Genomic DNA, 16676 nt, shown 5'->3' on the forward strand with positions numbered 1-16676 from the left:
ATCACGTGCTGAGCCAGGCAGGGGGCTGATGGCTGCCGCTGAGAGTCTGAAAGAAAAGTGTCCCTATTCTCTAGGGTGAATAGGTAGGTGAGTTTTGCAGCCGGGCTAAGAGCGCCCCACTCTGTTGGCTGCAAAGACTCGAGGGCACCACTTTTTCTTGAACTCATGTAGCAGGTGACTAGGCACTTTAGGAGCTACCACCGGTCCTCAAGACCCTGCTGCAGATCAATAAAAGTGTCTACTTGAGGGGCAGGGCTGTTTCGAGAATCACAAATCTGCCCGTTCACAGCTGAAGCAGTTAAACTTCAGATGTTTGCCCTGTTGTACTGTGGCAGTGAGGGCTAACGCTGTTGAGATGCATCCCCACCAGTCTATACAGGGGTGTAAGGCACTCAGAGTCTGCGGACCCCTGATTTCTGTGGCCAGCAAAGGAGCTGTGCCGACCCTGTGTTCCTGGCCTAGGGGAGCCAGCAGCTTATTTGTTCCCCCTCCAAGGCCAGGAGAATGGGTCAGGGTGCCTTTTGGGATCTACTTCTGGCCCAGTGGACTCCTGGTGCAGAGCGGGGAGGGAGGGGATAAAAGGGAGAGAGGTTTTTCCCAAATCTGGTGCAGAGCATGGAGGGAGGGGATAAAAGGGAGAGAAGTTTTTCCCAAATCCAGCTCAGAGTGCAGAGGTAGGAGGTAAAAGGGAGAGAGGTTTTTCCCAAATGGGCTTTTTTTTTTTCTTTATTTGCCATGAAAAGGTGCACGCATGTACTTATCCTAGACTCTTGGGAGCTGCTCTTCACTGGTTCGGAGTGTCCAAGCAGAATCTCTGCTGCCGGGTCTCTCTCGATGTGGAAACTGCTTCTTGAGCGCACGCACAGCACAGCTGTTTGCCTGCTTCACCGCGGACCGGCATGGCTGTGTCTCTGCAGTTTCGCCGCTGCGGCTCTAGCGCTCCTCACCTCTTCCAAACGGTATTCCTCTCCGGTATGACTCAGATGGATTTCTTAACCTTGCCTTGTTCAGGGCTGCCAGATGTTCACATAGAATCAAATCACTTGTTTTTCCAGGTCTTTGTTGTAAGAGGGATATAGGAAGCGTCTAACTACTCCGCCATGTCGACCACGCCTCTCTGCCCACAAATTCTTTATAATTGGGTAGATTTCCCGTTCAACACAGCATTTTCACAGACCGTGTCCTTTGTGTGGATCCCTGGGGGGGTTGCAAACGTTTAACGTGCTCAGCTGCTAACTGAAAGGTTGGAGGTTCGAGTCCACCCAGCAGTGCCTCAGAAGAAAGACCTGGCAATCTACTTTACAGCACAGTTCTACTCTGACACACATGGGGTCTCCATGAGTTAGAACCTACTCGATAGCAACAGCAATGACCTTTGCTACCTGCTAGCTATGAGAGCGCTCTCTGCCTCAGTTTCCTCAACTGTAAAATAGGGAAACTAATAGAGCCTATCTTATAGGCTTGTTGGGAGGAATGAAATTGTTAATTCATGTTAAGTGGTTAGTACTGAGCCTGGCATAGAGTCTGTATTCAAAATGTGTTAGCTGTTATCACTATTGCTCAGTCTAGCCAGTTCTGTAATAGTGGCTCCCTCCCCAGTGTCCCAGACATTAGGTGTGTAGCTTGCTTTTCTCCACAGATATGTCTGTGTCATAGTGGCATTTCCACTCTGTTGAACCATCTTCCGTCAGCCTCAGAGGCCCCTGGGGGCACAGGTCTTCACCCCAAAAGAAAGCCACCTGCCCTGTAATCACCCAGCTCACTTTCCCACATCTTGTCCTCCCAGATATCGTGAGAATTTTGAGTAGACTTTCTATGGAAAGCCATCCACAGATTGCCCTCCACACCATCCCCTCCAGCCCCTCAGAAGCGCCACCCCATAAAAAAGAATGAGGTTAGTCTGCACTGACTTGTTCTTTATGATCTCACAGTGATTTTTATCAACCACTACTACCGTATCCAAGGGCTGAGAAGCCATATGGTTAATAATTGAACCAGATGCTTGTCTAACATCAATACTGAATTCACAAGTTCACGGGTCGCAGAATCCACCTTCTCCTCTGTTTTAGTCAGACTCTTTCTCAGATTAGTATCTCCAGTCACTCGGGAGCACTCCTGGCCTCCGCAGTTCCTCATGGCCACTAACCTGGTTCAATATCAACGCTGGGTTCTCTGGGTGCCTTGAACGGGAGCTGCGGCCATGTTGTCTGTTGGTTAAGCTCTTGGGCATTGAAATCGGACATACCTGGGTGAGGATTTTAGCTCTGTCACTTACAGAAGTAAAGGCAGGCAAGATATAACTTAATATAATTTAAGTGTATATTCTTCACTTGCCACCACCCTTCTGTCAGTTTGCCCTAATGTGGTGACTTGAGTGTTGCTGTGATGCTGGAAGCTATGCCACCAGTATTTCAAATACCACCAGTATCATCCATGGTGGACAGGTTTCAGCAGAGCTTCCGGACCAAGACTGACTAGAAAGAAAAGCTTGGCAATCTGCTTATGAAGATTAACGAGTGAAAACCCTGTGGTTCACAGACCCTAGAATATTATCTGATATAGTGCTGGAAGATGAGTCCCCTAGGTTGGAAGGCACTCAAAATACACAGTGGCTGCCACAACGGACTCAAGCATCCCAATGATAAGAAGATAGTGCAGGTCTGGACAACACTTCCTCCTGTTGTACATGGAGTTGCCTTGTGATGGAACCAACTCCACAGCAACTAACAATAACAACATCCTTCACCTGTAATAGTACCTACCTCATAATTTGTTCTAAGGATTAAATACAATGATGCTATAGACTGCTTAGACCAGTGCCTGGTAAGGAGTAAACACTAAGAAATATGATAGCTGCTGTCATGGATTAAATTATGTCCCCCCAAAGATGTGTGTATCAACTTGGCTGAGTCATGATTTCCAGTATTGTATGATCGTGTCATCTGATGTGATTTCCTTATGTGTTGTAAACTCTATCACTATGATGTAATAAGATGGATTAGCGGCAGTTATACTGATGAGGTCTACAAGATTAGATAGTGTCTTAAGCCAATCTTTTTTGAGATATAAAAGAGAAAAGTGAGCAGAGACACATGGGAACCTTATACCACCAAGAAAGCAGTGCCGGGAGCAGAGCGTGTCCTTTGGACCTGAGGTTCCTATGGTGAGATGCCTCCAGACCAAGGGAAGACTGATGCATCACAAGTAACTTTCTCCAGAGCTGACAGAGAAAGCCTTCTCCTGGAGCTGATGCCCTGAATTTGGACTTGCAGCCTACTGGACTGTGAGAGAATAAATTTCTCTCTGTTAAAGCTGTCCACTTGTGGTATTTCTGTTATAGCAGTACTAGATGACTAAGACACGTGCTCTCTATAGTTCTGTTATTTCTCCTTCTGAACTCCAAAAGGATCCAGACGTGCCCCCTTTCTCTTCTGTCAGTCCTACAGCATCCACCCCAGGAAGCATTGTGCCCATGCCATTCTTGTTCTTCACCTTTAAAGAACTAAGACACAGGAAGCATCAAAAGAAGATGGAAGGAATACACAGAGCCACTGTACGAAAAAGAATTGGTCAACGTTCAGCTGTTTCAGGAGGTAGCATATGATCAAGAACTGATGGTACTGAAGGAAGAAGTCCAAGCTGCACTGAGGACACTGGCAAAAAACAAGGCTCCAGGAATCGTCAGAATACCAATTGAGATGTTTCAGCAAACAGATGCAGAGCTGGAGGTGCTCAGTCATCTTTGCCAAGAAATGTGGAAGACAGCTACCTAGCCAACCGACTGGAAGAGATCCGTATTTGTGCTCATTCCAAAGAGAGGTGGTCCAACAGAATGTGGAAATTATTCAATAATATCCTTGATATCACACATAAGTAAAAATTTGCTGAACATAATTCTAAAGGAGTTGCAGCAGTACATCGACAGGGAACTGCCAGAAGTTCAAGCTGGATTCAGAAGAGGACGTGGAACGAGGGAATTCATTGCTAATGTCAGATGGATCATGGCTGAAAGCAGAGAATACCAGAAAGATGTTTACCTGTGTTTTATTGACTATGCAAAGGCATTCGACTGTGTAAACCATAACAAATTATGGATAACATTGCAAAGAATGAGAATTCCAGAACACTTAACTGTGCTCATGCAGAATCTGTACATAGACCAAGAGACAGTCGTTCAAACAGAACAAGGGGACGCTGTGTGGTTTAAAATCAGAAAAGGTGTGCTTCAGGGTTGTATCCTTTCACCATACCTATTCAATCTGTATGCTGAGCAGATAATCTGAGAAGCTGGACTATAGGAAGAAAAATGGGCATCAGAAGTGGAGGAAGACTCATTAACAACCTGCGATGCAGATGACACAACCTTACTTGCTGAAAGTGAAGAGTACTTGAAGCACTTACTGAGGAAGATCAAAGACCTCAGCCTTCAGTAGGGATTACACCTCAACATAAAGAAAACAAAAATCCTCACAATTGGACCAATAAGCAACATCATGATAAACAGAAAAAAGATGGAAGTTCTCAAGGATTTCATTTTACTTGGATCCACAATCAACGCCCATGGAAGCAGCAGTCAAGAAATCAAACGATGCATTGCATTGGGCGAATCTGCTGCAAAAGACTTCTTTAAAGTGTTGAAAAGCAAAGATGTCACTTTGAGGACTAAGGTGCACCTGACCCAAGCCATGATATTTTCAATTGCCTCATATGCATATGAAAGCTGAACTATGAATAAGGAAGACCAAAGAAGAATTGACGCCTTTGAATTGTGATGTTGGCAAAGAGTATTGAATACACTATGGACTGCCAGAAGAAGGAACACATCTGTCTTGGAAGAAGTACAACCAAAATGCTCCTTAGAAGCAAGGATGGCGAGACTACATCTCACATACTTTGGATATGTTATCAGGAGGGACCAGTTCCTGGAGAAAGACATGCTTGGTAAGATGGAACATCAGCGAAAAAGAGGAAGATACTTGACGAGATGGACTGACGCTGTGGCTGTAACAATGGACTCAAACATAGCAACAATTGTGAGGATGGTGCAGGACTAGGCAGTGTTTTGTTTTGTTGTACATAGGGTCGCTGTGAGTCAGAACTGACTCGACGGCACCTAACAACAACAACAGCAATCCTCTGGATCAGGTTGGGCCTTTTCCCCAGGCACCCGCCCATCTGAGGCTCAGCCCCTGGCCTCCATCTCTCAGGCCACACCCCTCCAGCATCCCTAAATCTGAGCTCCTGTCCCACCTGGGTCCTCCCAAGCCTGGCCTCCCCAGGAGCCCTCGTCAGAATTACCGAACGCTCCAGAGGGGAAGTTCCTTGTGGAATCTCAGGTTGTGGGAGCATTCCAACTTGACTCTGGATGTACTGAACTGTGGCGTCCTAACGGGAACAAGACAAAAACCTCCACGGGTTGAGAGCTTGGTTTGTGCAGGCCATGTGCCGACACCTTCCAGACGGTATCGAAGTCAATGCCCTATAATCCTGCTGTCACACTGCAGCTAGTACAGCAGTTCCCTCCTGGGGCAGCCCCCTGCCCACACATACACAGACACACACAGACACAGACACACACAAACACACACACACGGAGACATTCGGCAATGTCTGGAACATTGTTGGTTGTCATAACAGGGCAGAGGAGGTCTTTACTGGCATCTAGTGGGTAGAGGCCAGGGATGCCGCTTCACTTCCTACAATGCACAGGACAGGCCCTCAGCAAAGACCTATCCAGGCCAAGTGACAGTAGTGCTGAGCTTGGCACCTGATTCAGCAGGTGAGGTTCCCTGAGGCTATTAACTTGCTGAGGGTCCTACAGCTGGTAAAAGATACAACCAGGATTTGAACTCAGTCACCCTTGCTCTGAGTCATGGCAACTGAACTCTTGTGCTGGACCCCTTTGGCACAAAGGTCAGGCCCCTGGACACTTTCTCAGAACAATGTTTTTAAATATATGAGGTCAAATAAGACAAATTAATTACACTGAAACCAGTGCAAACGGTTAATGCTCTCGGCTGCTAACAGGTTGAAGATTCGGGACCACCAAGAGGTCCCTCGGAAGAAAGGCCTGGCACTCTCCTGAAAAATCAACCATTGAAAACCCAATGGATCACACTTCTACTCTCAAACACGTGGGGTTGCCATGAGTCGGAGTCAATTTGACAGCAACTGTTTTTGTTTTTTTTTATTCCATTGAAGCACAGTTATCAAAACATTTAAAAAACAAATACGTAACAGTTTTACATTTATATATATGTATTTTATTAACACATTAAATAACAAGGTCTAGCAGTAGATCTAATAAATGTAAATGCAAAGCAGTAATGAGCTGCACAAACTATTTTGAGATATCTGTAAACACTGTAATGTGCTATGAAAATATCTAACTTTTTTTTTTGGTGACAGTGTCGCTGGTACTGCTAATACTACTGCGGTTTATTGCCTACGTGACAAGTGAAGGACATGCTGAATTCCACTAGGGGTTAGTGAAAATGAGTTGTATGTGTTTCTCATCCAAGTCCATGGACCCAGGTTACAAACCCTTCCTCTAAAGCCTGTATTCCTAGGCTGAAGTTTGCATCCAAGCAGCCTCCTTCCCACCAGACGTGAGTTCTGGGTTCAGCATAGAAACTGTGCATCTTATGAGCTGTCACGAACCCCCGAGAAGCGCCCTGGCATTTAGTCTGTAGTCAAGTGGAAAAGCACAGGCTGTGGAACAAGAAGACCTGAAATGACATCCCAGCTCTTAGCATCTGTATGAGCTTGCATTAGTTCCTTCGCCTCTCTGAACCTGTTTTTTCATACATAAAATGAGGAGAATCCCACCTGCTTTGCAGTTTGTTGTGAGAATTAAACAAGACAGCAAATGTAAGATGCCTAGTACCGTGCTTAGCACATAGATTGGTGCTCAAGGAATGGGTAGCTATTCTCAAGGGAAGTCAAGAGTTGAACATTTTCAGCAAGATTCTAGATAGTTGAAGTCCTCCATCCCCATGATACATGGTCTCCAGTCTGTGTCTCCAGTCTGTGTCTCACACATCATCTATGTCTTCCACCTGGTCAACTCGCTGTTCACAAATTCCTACACCAATTCAGCCCTCTCCTGTTATTCACATATAAATGCTTTCTAGGACATTTTATCCAGATACACGCTTGTGACTCATGCAAATGAGTATCATCCCTGCCTGCTCACTGCTCACAGGTCTGGCTGTTTGGACTGAAGCACAGCCACCAAAGCGTGCTTCATGCAAACCTCAGTGACAAGATCGAGGTTATATTTACTGTATTTTTTTTACTGAACAAAAATGTTCTTTTTCCTAACCAATTTTTTGGTTTCTATTACTGTTGTTGTTTTTAAGATTTCTGAGCCTGTTTTAATTTTCCAGACTCTGTTTGGACACTATCCTGTCCTCAGCGTATGGACCTTCCTCCTACCCAGATGTCACATGAGTTCTGTACACTGCAGTGTGGACCTACCTAGGTTTTCTTAAACTAGTTTGAAAAAGTTAAGTCTAAACTTGTCAAGTGAATGTCAAGCTCGTTTTACTCCTTTGCTAAATGTGACATAACTGAAAAAGACATGTTTTCTGGGGGGCTGTCCTTCTGAGAGTCTTGACCATTAGTCACCCCTACTTTTCTCTGAGAAAATCATTATATGGCAGTTTTTCCTGATGTGTGGCATGTGACTAGATGTTAGGTGACTGAAATGTTCTGAGGTTTCAAATACTTTTGGGAAATGTTCTGTTAAGCCAGTAAGTTAGGTTTCTTTACTGAAGGACTTCTCAGAGTTTTTAATATGGTAATTGTAACATAGGGTGTTACGGATTGAATCGTGTGCCCAAAAAAGATATGTTGAGATCCTAACCCCAGTGCCTGTGAATATGACCTTGTCTGGAAGTAGAGTCTATGAAGAATTACAACCTCGTGAAGCTAACATGAGGTCATATTGGATTAGGGTAGGTCCTACTCCAACTGGAGCCCTGGTGGCGTAGTGGTTAAGAGCTCGGCTACTATCTAAAAGGTTAGCAGTTCTAATCCACCAGCTGCTCGTGGGAAACCGTATGAGGCAGTTCTACTCTGTCCTATAGGGTCGCTATGAGTCGGAATAGACTCGACGGCAATAGGTTTGGGGTTTTTCTATTCCAATCTGAATGGTGTCCTTATAAAAGGGGAGAAGAGACACAGAGATGGAGGGGCACAGAGAGAGGACGGCCATGTGACTGCTCAGCTTCCCTCTCAGAGGCCACCTGCCCCTGCACCAGGTATCTTAGGCTGGGTTCTCTAGAGACGCAAAACCAGTACATCATATAAATACATGTAGAGAAAGATTTATATCAAGGAAATGGCTCACGCGGTTGTAGAGGCTGCAACATCCCTAGTCTGTGGGTCAGGCTGGAGGCTTCTCCTGATTCATGTAGCTGCAGGAGCTGGCGAACCCAAAATCGGCAGGTCAGAGAGCAGGGCTCTTGCTCACAAGCTGTGAAGATTCACGAATCCCAACATTGGCAGGCAAGACCGCAGGTGAGCTGTTGGCTCAAGTCCCAAGAACCAGAGGTAAAAGGAACAGGAGCCAGTTGCAGAATCCAGCGTGAGCAAAAGCCCAGGAGCCTTGCCAGAATGTTTGCTGATATTCAATGCAGACCATACCCCCAAGGAAACTCCCTTTCAACTGACTGGCTACTCACAGCAGATCCCACTACGGAAGTGATCACAATGTCATACAACTGCCAAACTACCGAGAAGCATGGCCCAGCCAAGTTGACACACAGCCCCAACCATCACACTAGGACTAGACCAGCAAGGGCAGGCAGGGGTGGTACCCAGGTGGGCAAGGATGCAGCTGAGCTGAAGCTGCTCCTGGGGGTTGCATGTGAGCCGCACAGAGTGGGGACCTGGGCTGGGGCCTCAACAGGCCTGCCCAGGCCAGGAGCCCACGCACTCAAGCAGAGAACAGTTCAAACGTGGCATCACCAATGACAAGCAGAGAAGCTGAAAGAAACACATTTTAAAACTATCGATGATAGAAAACAAGATTGGGATCGATAATGCTACAGGAAAGACGGAATTATCTTCCTATTTTCTCTATTGGAAATGATAATACAAAATTGTTGTCCTGTAAAGATGAGATCAAAGAATATACAGCCCAAACATGTAGGATAAAAGCAGTATGGATGAGAGTCAGCAGATGATCAATACTAACAATTTATAAAATATTTTGTTTTTTTTTTCCTGGATTTTTGTGATGTCTGGGTTGCCAGCTTTTTGAAATGTATCATTTGTTGTGATTTCTCATTCTAAATGAATATTCATTTTTGTATTAACTTTCTATTTGTAGTTTTATATTCTTTTTCCTAAAAGAAAAAAAATAAAAAGTCATCAAGTCAGTTCTGACTGATGGCGACCCCATCTGTGTCAGAGTAGAACTATGCTCCATAGGGTTTTCAGTAGCTGATATTTCCAAAGTAGATTTGCAGGCCTTTCTTCTGAGATGCTTCTGTGTGGACTTGAACTACCAACCTTTCTGTTAGCAGCCGAGTGTGCCAACCATTTGAACCACCCAGGAGCTCCTTTTCCTAAAGAAGGCCCCCACATTGAACAAGCTTCACGCCCCCAAGACTATGGGCCTACCCTGCCCGAGCCCCACTGAGAGGCCAGGGCATCTGCATGACCTCCTGGATCCCTTCCTGCTCTGTAATCTTATCAAGCTCCATAACCCCCAGGTGTGAAGGACGCAGGCCATCTCATAAGAAGGTGGCAATAAGAACTAAAATTTGTACAGCCTATCAAGTTTGTACGGAGCCTTGGTGGCGCAGTGGTTAAAGCACATGGCTGCTAACCAAAAGGTCGGCAGTTCGATCCCACCAGCTGCTCCAGGGAGAAAGATATGGCAGTCTGCATTGGTAAAGACTTACAGCCTTGGAAACCCTATGGGGCAGTCCTACTGTGTCCAATAGGGTTGCTATGAGTCGACCCGGTGGCAACAGGTACCAAGTGTTTACATCCCAAGAACTCCAGGGTACATAGGTAAATCATTCCACGGGTCTACATGATAAATTCTAAAAAACAGTCAAATAAAACCAACGTGACTTTAAGCTGCAGCATTGCCCCCATGACCTTCATGGGTGCTTGCCTCCCCGACTCTCAGCACGTCACTCCTCCGCGCCAGCTGGCTCCGCACGCTCAGGTACTGTTGCTGCCATTTCCTCTGCTTGTTTACTTACTGACAAATGGCCTCTGAGCCAGGAGACCTGGTTTCTGAGCCCTGCTCCGTCTCTGAATGCGTGGCCCTGCGCAGCTCTTTCCCTCCTGGGCCATGCTTGCCCACCTGTCAAGTGAGCGAGCTGGGTGAGACTGACAACTCCGGATTTAGATTGTCCAGCTCACCCTACGCCAGTGTTTCCCGGGCATGAGTCACCTCTGCTGCTAGCAGAACGCTCGGCACTCAGGTCCCACGGGCAGCGTCCTGCTCCTGCCAGGCCATGTGGGCCCAGGCGGCGACTCCTTTGCTTGGCGGGTGAAAGACGCAAACAAACCCCGACAGACAGCGCAAAGCCAGACCAAGCGCTGGTGCTCCTGGTTCCCTTCCTGGTCCCTCAGCGGGCAGGAACTGGGCCACAGCGACCGTGGAGGGGCATAGCAGGCAGCGAGGATGGCAGGGAGGCGTGAGCTAACCCGGGAACAGAGGCCGTCTAAGGCATGCACAACCTTCTCCAGAAGTGCCAACGTGCAAAAACTTCCTGCAAAAACACACAGATCCCGTTCTCACCCTCTCTACTGGGCAGAAGGCTGGCAGGGGCCATAGGATGCCCCTGAAGGAGGAACCAAGGACCATCCACAATCCACTAGCCAGCCCCCAGGGAGCCCAGAACTGGTGGGACTGGACAAAGCCCCTGAGCTGGGAGTCCTGGCTCGTGACTGCCCGTGTGACCCTTCCTTCCATTCTTCCTGGACTCCTTCCCCCAAGTGGCATCAACAAGCACAAAGCGCCCCCCTCAGGCACTGTGGGTGGCTCATTCTCCTCACACCCCATGGCCAGGGCCTGGCCCCAGCCCCACTTCCCACCCATCTGACCCCATGGCTTCCTCTTCTTCCTCACTGAGCAACTCCTGACACACTCCTGTCACCCTGACCTTCCCCATGCCCGCCTCAGCCAGGCCCAGGGACTCAGATCCCCCACGGCCCCGGCTCAGAGCCAGCCTGCAAGCCCTGGACCTGGAATCTCTCAGACAAAAGAAAAGCAGAGGCCTTGCACCCACCTGCACCCAGCCTGCACCCAGCTGCACCCAGCCTCCACCCAGCCTGCACCCAGCTGCACCCAGCCTGCACCCAGCCTGTACCCAGCTGCACCCAGCCTGCACTCAGCTGCACCCAGCTGCACCCAGCCTGCACCCAGCCTCCACCCAGCTTGTACCCAGCTTCACCCAGCCTGTACCCAGCTGCACCCAGCTGCACCCAGCCTGCACCCAGCTGCACCCAGCCTGCACCCAGCCTCCACCCAGCCTCTACCCAGCTGCACCCAGCTGCACCCAGCCTCCACCCATCTGCACCAACCTGCACCCAACCTGCACCCAGCTGCACCCAGCCTGTACCCAGCTGCACCCAGCTGCACCCAGCCTGCACCCAGCTGCACCCAGCCTGCACCCAGCCTCTACCCAGCTGCACCCAGCTGCACCCGGCCTCCACCCATCTGCACCCAACCTGCACCCAGCTGCACCCAGCTGCACCCAGCCTGTACCCAGCCTGTACCCAGCTGCACCAAGCTGCATCCAGCTGCACCCAGCCTGCACCCAGCCTGTACCCAGCTGCACCCAGCGTGCACCCAGCCTGTACCCAGCTTGTACCCAGCTGCACTCAGCCTGTACCCAGCTGCACCCAGCTGCACCCAGCCTGCACCCAGCTGCACCCAGCCTCCACCCAGCCTGTACCCAGCTGCACCCAGCTGCACCCAGCCTCCACCCATCTGCACCCAACCTGCACCCAACCTGCACCCAGCTGCACCCAGCCTCCACCCAGCTGCACCCAGCTGCACCCAGCCTGTACCCAGCTGCACCAAGCTGCATCCAGCTGCACCCAGCCTGCACCCAGCCTGTACCTAGCTGCACTCAGCCTGCACCCAGCTTCCACCCAGCTGCATTCAACCTGCATCCAGCTGCACCCAGCATGCACCCAGCTGCACCCAGCCTGCACCTAGCCTCCACCCATCTGCACCCAACCTGCATCCAGCTGCACCCAGCATGCACCCAGCATACACCCAACCTGCACTCAGCCTGTACCCAGCTGTACTCAGCCTGCACCCAGCCTCCACCCGGCTGCACCCAGCCTGCACCCAGCCTCCACCCAGCTGCACCCAGCTGCACCCAGCCTCCACCCGGCTGCACCCAGCTGCACCCAGCCTACACCCAGCATGCACCCAGCTGCACCCAGCCTGCACCCAGCCTGCACCCAGCTGCATCCAGCCTACACCCAGCCTGCACCCAGCTGCACCCAGCCTGAACCCAGGAGAAAGGAGCAGACAGACTTTCTGAGGACCAGGATGGGAGAAAGCACCAAGGACAATAGCTCTGGAACTGCAACTCCTTGTTACCTGCCAGTCCAGGTGGGGGAGAAAAAAGGAGAACGGGGAGGAAAGGCGGAGGGAGAGAGGTGTGCGCCTGGGGAAGAGGGTGGATCTGCAGAGGAAATTCCCCTCCCAGGCTGCCCTGTGGCTGGCTCTCTCTAACAGATGAGGGGAGCACCCCCCCGGCTCTCTGTATTCCACTCACTCCCTGTTTGCCATTAGATCCTCAAGGTGGCACGGTTACTCATGACGCCTTCCTTCCGTGGGGCTGTGAGGCTGATTCTCTGCCAAGTCCTTCTTCTTCCCTCACCCACAATTGGAGGGAGCTGCTCTGAATGCTGATGGAGGCCTGGAAGGAGAGAGCTCGTCCACCTCTGTGTGAAAATTCAGAGGTCAGATCGAGTCTGGTCCCATCTGCGTCGCTATGGATTCCACTCCTCCGCAAACCCACAGGTCAGGGCAGTGTTGGGGCTTCAGAAAGGAGCTGGGGAGACAGCCCAGGATGCCGGGGAGAGCACTGGGTGGGGAGCTCTCTGGGTCTCAGCTTCCCCATCTGTAACAAGAGGGTGAACAGATGATTCTTAGGGTCCCCTCTGGCTCTGGTTCCACTCAGTGGAGAGGCCAAGTCCAGCCCCCAGGGCACAAGGAGCATAACAGGGCACAAGGACTCAGAAGGCAGCTTCTAGAGACCTGGAAGGCCTCATGTTACTGGGAGCAAGCGGTTAGGTCTGGGTGCTGAGGGTGGTGATGGAGAAATGTGGATGATGACCTAGAGAAGGTGTCACAGGTCAGCTGAGTGACCCACTCCCTGGAGTGCCTGGCTTAGCCAGGTGGGCAGCTGTGGTGTGGGACCCTCACAGTGGGTCCCTCTGTGTCCCAGAGAGAATCCCAGGGATGGGGTGGACAGGAGTTTCCCACGTGGATGTCAGCAGGCGGGGCTGGAAGGGGTACAAATAGCATCCTTGTTGGTAAAACGGGTAAAGAAAACGTGCGGTATTTTACAAGTCCAAACAGAATAGCACATCCGCAAAGGGCCACGTAAGAGAAGGGGAGGGGAGGCAGAACCCTTGCAGGCAAACTGCCCAGGCCGCCTCGGCTCCTGACCCTCACTGTCTCGCTGAATCCAGACAGTGACCCTGTCATGGTTTGAATTATGTTCCCCAAAAAATGTGTGTATCAGTTTGGCTAGGCCATGATTCCTGGTACTGTGTGATTTTCCTGTATGTTGTAAACCTGCCTCTATGATGTTAATGAGGGAGGATGGGTGGCAGTTGTGTTAGTAAGGCAGGACCTGAGCTACAAGACTGGATTGTGTCCTGAGGCAATCTCTTGAGATATAAAAGACAGAAGTGAGCAGTGAGACAGGGGGACCTCGTACCATCAAGAAAGCAGTGCCGGGAGCAGAACACGTCCTTTGGACCGGGGGTGCCTGTGCAGAGAAGCTCCTAGTCTGGGGAAACACTGAAGAGAAGAAGGCCGACAGAGAGAGAAAGCCTTCCCCTGGAGCTGATGCCCTGAATTTGGACTTTCAGCCTACTTTAACTGTGAGGAAATACATTTCTCTTTGTTAAAACCAGCCACGTGTGGTATTTCTGTTATGGCAGCACTAGATGACTAAGACAGACCCCCTCAGGTCGTCATCCCCACTGCACAGATGCAGGAAGCTGGAGGCTCCGTGTCTTGCTTAAGGCCACACTGTCACTCTTGAATTCAAGCCTGACTTCAAATTGGTGTTTGTCAGAACTAAATGGGCTAAAAGTGGCACACCAAAAAAAAACAAAAAAGAAAACTGTAAATTAGAAATATCTGGGCTGTGCTTTTTCCTCAAAAGTCTGGGGCTCAGGGTGGATTCCCAGGGGACACCTTAGAGGAAGGTACATGTTACAGGCCTGGCACCAGCAACCCTGGGTGATGTATGTGGAAGGGCTCTGTTAGCGCCAACGAACTCCCCTCGGTCCTGTATTTATTTGACAGTGTTTAGGGAGCACCTACCTTGTGCCATAAGGCATTGGTGGTTCAGTGGTAGAATTCTCGGCATCCAGGTGGGAGACCCAGGTTCGATTCCCAGCCAATGCACGTCATGCACAGCCACCACCGTCTGTCAGTCACAGCTCGCGTGTTGCTGTGATGTTGAACAGGTTTCAGAGCAGCTTCCAGACTAAGATGGACTCAAAAGAAAGGCCTGGCGATCAACTTCCAAAAATCAGCCAATGAAAACCCTATAGATCACAATAGTCCAATCTCAATCGATCATGGGGATGGCTCAGGACGGGGCAGAGTTTTGTTACATTGTGCATGGAGTCACCATGAGTTGGGGGCTAACTTGATGGCAGCAAGCAACAGCAGCACCTTGTGCCAGGCATTGTGCAAGATACTGGAGACGTGAGGGTGAACAAGAGTGCCACGGCAGCCCTTAGAGTGCCTGGAGTCTGGAGGGGAAGACAGCTGGGTCTTCGCAATCACGTAATGAGTGCTGTGAGAGGGGGGTGGAAAGTCTGCTCGGCGTCTCAAGCAGAGACCCCAAGGTGAATCCAGACTGCAGAGGGCCTGGGGCCATGTCAAGGGCAGTGGGGAGCCAGAGAAGGGTCTCAACTAGCAGTGATGTGGTTTTTGGGAGATCCCTCCAGCTGCAATGTGAGATGAAGCCACTAGACAAGGGGGCCCAGAGAGGAGGCTGTGGGCATTGATGGCGTGGCCTGGACTAGGCTGGCAGGGGAGACGATGGGCTGGAAAGATAATCAGGAGGCAGCACTGGCAGGTCCCCTGATTGATTGGATGGGGAGCTAGTGGGGTGGGGGAGGCCAAGAGTCTCTTCTGGTGTATGGCTTCAGTATGGGTGGAGGGGCATCAGTCACACTGATTGAGAGAAGGAAGTCTGGAGTGGGAGATGATGAGGTGGCTCCACCATGTTGAATCTGAGCAACTACGAGACTTAGAAGTGAGCTACAGAATGGGCAATGGCAGGAGCAAGATGGAGTTGGAGATTTGGAGTCACAGCATGGGATTTCAGCCAGGTGAAGGGCAAGATGACCCAGAAGATGCGTGAGGGGGAAGCGTGAGGGGGACGCGTGAAGGGGATGCGTGAGGGGGAGGCACGAGGGGGTTGCGTGAGGAGGGAGAAGAGCAGGCAGCCAGGGCTGAGGAAGTGGGTCTCACCTGTGGTGCTCAGAGAGCGGGGAGGAAACCAGGGGAGCTCCATGCTGTCTGGCAGGGATGTGGTGGTGGGGAGGGAGCAACCACAAGTGCGGATAGCCACAGAGAAAGCACTGGAGACTCTCATTGTATCTGGTGCTGGTGTGGTCATTTCTGAGAATGTTCTGTGATCACAACAAATTGTTCCTGCAGGCACTATCTTCAGAAAGGATGCCTGGTTTCATGACTGGCCTCTCACAGCCTACTGTTCTGGTGGGAACCAAGAGGTCCATCTCTCATCCTTTTCAGCCACTTACACCTCTCGCTGTGGGGCCTGGGCAGTCACTGAACATCCTGGGCCTTGGCTGGAAACTGGACCAGAGTGATGGCTTCCTGCCTGGTGTCCCTTCCTCCCTCTATTACCGTTACAATGATCTTTCCTGAAGGCAAAAAGGAGTCCCCGGTGATCTATGCCTGAGAATTCAGTACACTTCTACCTTGACACACATGGGGCTGCCATGAGTCAGAGTTAACTCAATGGCAACTCTTTAACGGCAAAAAAAAATAGTATTCTATCCTGAAACTTTCCCAAGGCTCCCAACCTCCTGGGATGAAAGCCAGGCCCCAAGGGGTCAGGAGCGTCCCATGACATGCTTTGTCGGCCTCTCTGAATGCTCTCCACTCACTCATGGACCGGGGTCCCTCAGCTCCCACCTCGGCCAAGTGTGTCCTCAGCCGGGCATCACCCCAACTGTCCCTTCAGAACATAGCCAGAGCCTGGCATTGTGGAAGCCTTCCTGAGCCAGCCCTGTCTGCTGGGTGACTGACCACTTCCTCTGTAGTGTCCTCCAGCCCTGCCTGACCCCTGTGGACACTGGCCTTTTCAGTCAGCATCAACCCTGCTGCATGATGGGAGTGGGGAGCCCATCTTTCCCAGCTGTGCACTTTAATGCCCAGGACTGCTGGTGCCAGGATCTGCTATTGG

This window comes from Trichechus manatus, unplaced genomic scaffold (assembly GCF_000243295.1).
Source record: "Trichechus manatus latirostris isolate Lorelei unplaced genomic scaffold, TriManLat1.0 scaffold00039, whole genome shotgun sequence".
NCBI lineage: Eukaryota > Metazoa > Chordata > Mammalia > Sirenia > Trichechidae > Trichechus > Trichechus manatus.